The sequence below is a fragment of the Parasteatoda tepidariorum genome, chromosome 1, assembly GCF_043381705.1.
Source record: "Parasteatoda tepidariorum isolate YZ-2023 chromosome 1, CAS_Ptep_4.0, whole genome shotgun sequence".
Lineage (NCBI taxonomy): Eukaryota > Metazoa > Arthropoda > Arachnida > Araneae > Theridiidae > Parasteatoda > Parasteatoda tepidariorum.
The window spans coordinates 93,966,601-93,973,107 of record NC_092204.1 but is presented as its reverse complement, the minus strand read 5'-3'; the positions used below and the strand labels follow the sequence as shown (position 1 = coordinate 93,973,107).

The following is a 6,507-nucleotide window of genomic DNA, read 5'->3' as shown; positions in this document are numbered from 1 at the left end:
GAACTAGCCTTGCACCAGAAAGGTTCTGGGTTCGAATCCCGGGCAAGGCATGGATGTTCTTTCAATCTCTGTATTATCTGGGAGCAAAGTTGGCCCACCTAATATGGTGTCCCTGGCCAACAAATCTGCTCCTCAGATGCCTGTATGACGAAAGGTCATTCTCCAGGTGGGCATTGGAAGAAAAAAAGAACATATTACGATTTACAGTAATAAAAAAAAAAGTTTTTTAAAAATTTTAAGGGCGTTATTTTAATTTTATTTTAAGGTCATTTCTTATAGTTTTTAGAGAATTTATTTTTGCATTTAAGAACTAAGCCCTTAACATTTTAGCCCTGATAAGTAGTAACTAGCTGAATTAGATAACCGCTAGAAAGTAATTCGATTTCAATTTTAATAATTTTCAAGAGATGCCCTCGATATTCTCTAAGTATTGAATTTTAGTAATAATTTAAAAATTGTCTGCCAGCAATTAATTCGCACAAACCATTATGAGTTCGATACATTTTAGTAGGATAAGCAAAAGAACTATTAAAATTATTTCCATTTCTCGTGAGTTAAGATTTCATCCCGATGCTCTATTACCCGTACCATTACCTTTCAAAACCCGTTTATATTTAAAATTTGATGCCGTTTACTTTAATGTGATGGATAATAATATCTGCCATCTCTGAATGGCTCATTATTGTATCTGTGTGCATTGATGCATTCTTCTTAAAACTTTTCTCCGGAAGACAGCAAGTCTATTTTCATGTGAAATTTTTTTTTATAGCACATGTTTAATGTTGGTTTTATACAACAAGATTTTTTTGTATTCCTTTTTACTATTTTTTTTATAGAATATTTCTTAATCCATTAAGATTATGATTAACAGCAACAATTTTTTACGTCAATTGCTCTGACTGTTAACGTTCGAGTCCAGGTCTGAAGACGAGTTTAAATTTGCAATAATCAATTTGTAAGAAATTAAGTTTTTTCACGGGCATGTACTTTTGTTTTCATTAACAATTAAGTGTATTTTTGCTGCTGATAGTTTAATAGTAGTATAAGCCATTATGAATGCTTTTTTAGTTCGGACAATAATAACATTATAATCAGTATAGGCAAGAATTTGAATTTTCTTAGTGAAGATAGTTTCTCTGATATTAATACCAAAATCCCGGATAGATCATTCAAAGGCAAAATTGAAAAAAACAGGGAAGGGCATCACCTTGTCGGACACCATTTTTTGATATTAAGGTTATCAGTTAAGTTTACGGGTACTCTTACACAAGAAAGAGTTTGAGTGTAAATTTTTTTATATATAAGTTTAATTAAATATTTTGAAATCCCATTTCAACCACAATCCTTAGATGCATTGCCATAGATACTAAAGTCAACAAAAATACAGTGCAAATCTATTCCGTATTCTCTACATTTTGAAGAATTTGGCGCATGTAAAAAATTTTTAAGTATGTGGATTTTCCTTTTTTAAAACCACATTGAAATTCTCCCGAAATATGTTCAACCAAAGGAGGCAACCTTCCATATAAAATGTTAGAGAATACTTCATAAGTAATATTTAGTAGGCTGACGCCACGATAATTGGAACAAATTGTAGTGTCTCCTATTTTGCAAATAAGATGATAAACTCGTTTTTTCTTTTTATGTGTATGTTACTGTGAATAAATTGGTGGTTGTTGACAATCATATAGTCTCGTTGGTAAATGTCCGAAATATAAACTAGTTAAGTGCCACGGCCCAGTTCGCATTCCACCGGTACCCCGAACACTGATGTTTCTCCTAATCTATCCTCAGCTAATATTAATATATCGAATAAACATAATATCAACCAACGACTAAATTAATATCATTTCGTACATTCACCAAAGCGGCTATGTGATTGTTGACATTCACCGGTGAAAGTCGACATTCTCTCGATTTCGGTCATTCACGGTAACATGTATACCACTAGCTCATTTGCATTTTTCAATCGGGATAAGCTTTTTTTTTTTCAGTGGCTAATCTGCACTTATTGTCAAACCAGTTTTTCGTATCGATTTTTCATCAGGTCTTAGAGCCTTATCAGCAAGATATGTTTAACCATTTGCCGTTGCGATTCCACATTCACAAAATTGCGTTTTTTGCCCTTTATTTCCTCCTTAAACCGGTTTCCTTATCTTTTAAATTTGAGTAATAAAATTAGCTGACATTTTCTTCATATACTTCAGAAGTTAGATATTTTTGCTCTTAATTTAAAAACTCCAAAACTAATTATCAGTATCAATGATAGCATCTCGAATGGTCCTCACATCCGTAAGATTAGAGCGATGTCTGTCAACTATCAAAGCATAATTCATCTGATTAAAGGTGTTAGTTAGGCTATCGCCATGTCATCTTATTGCATTATTTTGTGTCGAAATATAGTGCTTCAAATAAATACACCATGCTCCACTGTAAAATTAATGAGTCTGATTCCCTTTTTGCTTGTACTGTCCTGCAAACATGCTATTCAATGACAGATTTAAACGTAGTCAAATTATTCACCAAAAAATATTTTTAAGCACTTTAAAAAAATAAAAAATATAATTAGGCAGGGTTGGAAAGTTTTTGACAATTGACGGTTTTATCTTGTTTTAACCGTCATGTAAAAAAAAAAAACCTTTTGGCATTGTTTTTGACAATTGACAAAAATTTTGAATCACGTAAAACGAATGGTGTTTTTATACGTTTCGGACCGACAATATGCCGAAATAGATTGGGGTTGAATTAATTATGAAAACGTTGAATAGAACAATGTGAACTGTGTCTTTTTGCATAATTCGAAGCGAAAATCAACAGGATAAAAGAAAATTTTCATTTTGAAAAAGGGAAAATTAAGCACTTTTTAAAAACACCCAATGAAAAAAGCACCTTTAAGGGCTTTTAAAAAACGAAAATAAGCACCTTTAAGCACTTTTTAAAAACGCTACGCACCCTGCCATGTCATGTTATTGTACTATTTTGAGTCAAAATATAGTGTTGTAAATAAACACATTATGCTTCACTGCAAAATTAATGAGTCCGATTCCCTTTTTGCTTGTACTGTCCTGCAAACATGTTATTCAGCGACAGATTTAAACTCATTTTCAATTCCTATATCGTCTTTATCCTCTAACACTATAGTTATAAAACAAATCCCTGATTCTCAATCCACTATGTCATTTAGTCTTAAAATCCATTTCATCCGTTGAGGCAATGAGTCAAGCTCCAAATTCTTTCAAGCTGTATGGCGAGGCATCAGATGAAGAGTAAACACCCTGGTCCTCCAGGTTGGGCTGACAACCCCACCTTGTAAAATATCTCCTGTTGCATAATCTGAAGAATGAAAAACCGCACAGATTTCTCGAAAACGACTGAGAACAATTTAAGGATATGAAAGCTGGAATAAACATGACGCTCTACAACAGTCAGGCACTTAAACGAATTCATATAGTATTGACCTGATTGCTATCCAGAAGATGAGATAGTTTGTCTAAGGAAACAACTCCCCTCCCCTCGCCGGCTGTCTACTGCTATGGAAACAAAAAATAGCGCATTTCAAAGAGGAGAGCTCCTTTCTCTAGCTGACCCAAGCTAAAACTTGTCTTTAATCATGCCCAACACCCATACTTGAAATAGTTTAACCTCGTAACCATAGTCGCCGCCATTACTTCAGACAAATGACTTGGAAAGTTCTTTACATAGACAAACTATAGATTGGAGAGGGTTATCTGGAAGATAAAAACATACTCTTTGTTTTATAGCTGTGCTCCTATGAAGCACATTTTTAAAATAAGATTCAAATTAGCACCACCTAAAATTTTCTCGAAAACCCCACTGTTTAAATAGAAGTTAGTTGGCATGTATTTCAAAACGAAGAAAATTTTTTTTAAACATTCTTAGAGGAATAATAATAAAAAAAATACAAAATGGAGACTACAAATGCACTAGCATAAAAGCTGACAAAATGCTCGGGGAGAGAATTTAGAGCTAAAGGAACCATATGTTCCTTGACGGATTTTCGTCTTCAGTTCATCTCAAGAACAGAATTTACGAGACGGTTTCCATCAGTTCTTGATAAATTTTAAAGCAGAAAATCCGCAGACTTTGAAATCTTCCTTATTGGGAAATCAGACTGCTAGCAAAAGAAAAGAAATCGATTCACAGAAAACTCTTTAAACAAAACTAAAATTTTTAAAAAACATTTTACTTCAGTTGGGAACCATTGCTGTAGAGTGTCAGCGGCTGTAGAGTGTCAGTAACTTAAAGTGTTTTACTTTTTTAATCTAAGCTTTGAATAATTACTTTCTTGAGCCAGTTGGGCAAATGATTCTTTTTTGTCTTTACAGAATGACAGATTTCAGTGTACCTAGACTACCAATCGACATAGCTGCCAAGTCTACTGGATTTTCCAGTATACTACTGTATTTTGCCAGTTTCTCCTGGTCTACTGGTTTAATAAAAATACTCCCGATTTTTGAAAATTCCCTGAAGTTTCTTAAAAAAAAAAAAAAAAAAAATCTGCATTGAAATAGAATTTTTGCTCAGATTATTGCTTGCTTGAATATTTAAATATGTGTTACTAATACATAATAAAGCGAATCTCATTTATCAGTCTAAAATTTTTAGTTTATTTTTATTTAGAACTCCCTTTTTAAATTAATTTAAAAAATCGTTTAACTATCTTTGATGAATTAAATGCCTATTACTAATCAAAATTATGAGTTTATATAATACATAACACTTCAAGTTAATTTAATGTTATTCATAACTGGAAAATATTGCAGATTTTGTTTTGATGACTATAAAAATCCCTAAAATTCCCTATATGTAAAATATTTAGTACATTTTGCAAAAATTGTCATGAAATTTATAATATTTTGTAAAATCTACTGGATTTATTCCTATCCACGTTGGCAGCTATGAATAGAGCTTCTCAGCAGTTCTTCTTTATTTCATTGTGGAAGCTGAGTAACTCAGTACCCCTATGAGGCTATCAAAGCTCAAATTCTATAAATTGATGAGGTATAATTCATATACTACTCCCAGTTCACACTGATTTATAGTGTATGTGAAAATTATTCCCTATATGGTAGACGATGGGCAAGTGTTTCCATGATGTTGGGCTAACTGTAGAAAGTTTTCATAGATTTTCTATTCATGTATACAAATATGGGTTAGTTTTACGCAACAAGTCCTCCATAAAGGCGAATTAGTTCTGATGCTTATTAGTCCAGGAGTTCTTTTGTTTTCTATATTGAACATGATGCATCAAGTTTTGATTGCTGTTCAACCTCAGCAAAAAAAAAAAGCTGGGTAGATTTCTAATTATGATTTAAAACTAATTCTAACCAAATGTATTAAGATTTTTTAACAATCTTGTTTTAAGAAAAGCATTCATATTTGTTTTTCTCTATATTCATCATTTTAAATGCTCACTTTACGTTGCAACATATTCAAGTTTTTAGATAATTTTAAACACTGATTTTAACTGTCAAAATTTCATCCATGAAAGTGATAACTGATTTCTGAATTAAAAAAAGTAGGTTTTCTTTTTAACTTTCAATTTCTTAAAACAATTAGGTCAAATTAAATGAAAATTTAGATTAATTTAATATTTCATAGTTTCAAATAATGCAAAATTTTGAGTTCCAAACATCACTAAGTTATTCTGTGATGTAAACAAGTTTCATAATTTTTCTCTCTATTATTTTGAATTAGCTCAAATGATGGTGATGATGGATAAATCATAATTAGAAATCTACCCAGCTTTTTTTTTGCTGAGGTTGAACAGCAATCAAAACTTGATGCATCATGTTCAATATAGAAAACAAAAGAACTCCTGGACTAATAAGCATCAGAACTAATTCGCCTTTATGGAGGACTTGTTGCGTAAAACTAACCCATATTTGTATACATGAATAGAAAATCTATGAAAACTTTCTACAGTTAACTACTTTCTACAGTCACTAAGTTATTCTGTGACGTAAACAAGTTTCATAATTTTTCTCTCTATTATTTTGAATTAGCTGAAATGATGGTGAAATATGCAAAACCTGAAATCAACCTTAGGCGGCTTGCAACTTATTCCAAGGGTCAGAATCTGTTGGGAAAAATGCTCATTTAAAGTAAGTACATTTTTCTGTGATTTCATAGCTTACAAAATTGTTTTAATTAATTAATATTTCTATTTATTTAAGGTTTACACCTTGAGCTATTAAATTAGCTTCTTAATTTGTAAAAATCTGATCATCAGATCTTAAGCTATTCAGGATGTTTCCCCCTTTTTTTCTCTTTTTTGCATATTATACTTTAAAAGCTTACATAAAAATACAGGGCGCTTGGCTAATGATTCAGTTTTTTATATTTTATTCAGTTTTTTATATGGTTAATAAGATGCCATTCCTACAATTTTATCCATAAAAGTGTAAATCAAAAATAGAAATATGTCAACAGTAGTCAAATATATGTCAAATGTAGTTTATTTCCATTGCATTTAAAAAATAAATG

The 6,507-nt window shown here is 31.5% G+C and overlaps 1 protein-coding gene across 3 annotated transcripts in view; it reads left to right on the top strand.

Moving 5' to 3' along the window:
- Positions 1 to 6,507, top strand: part of LOC107441631 (Alg13 UDP-N-acetylglucosaminyltransferase subunit) — a 75,697-nt gene that overhangs the window by 51,132 nt on the left and 18,058 nt on the right. For all 3 annotated transcript variants that reach the window (XR_011637375.1, XR_011637374.1, XR_011637376.1), the window contains exon 2: positions 6,027 to 6,125. The gene's annotated coding sequence lies outside the window, so the exon portion shown is untranslated. The remainder of the gene's footprint in view (positions 1 to 6,026; positions 6,126 to 6,507) is intronic.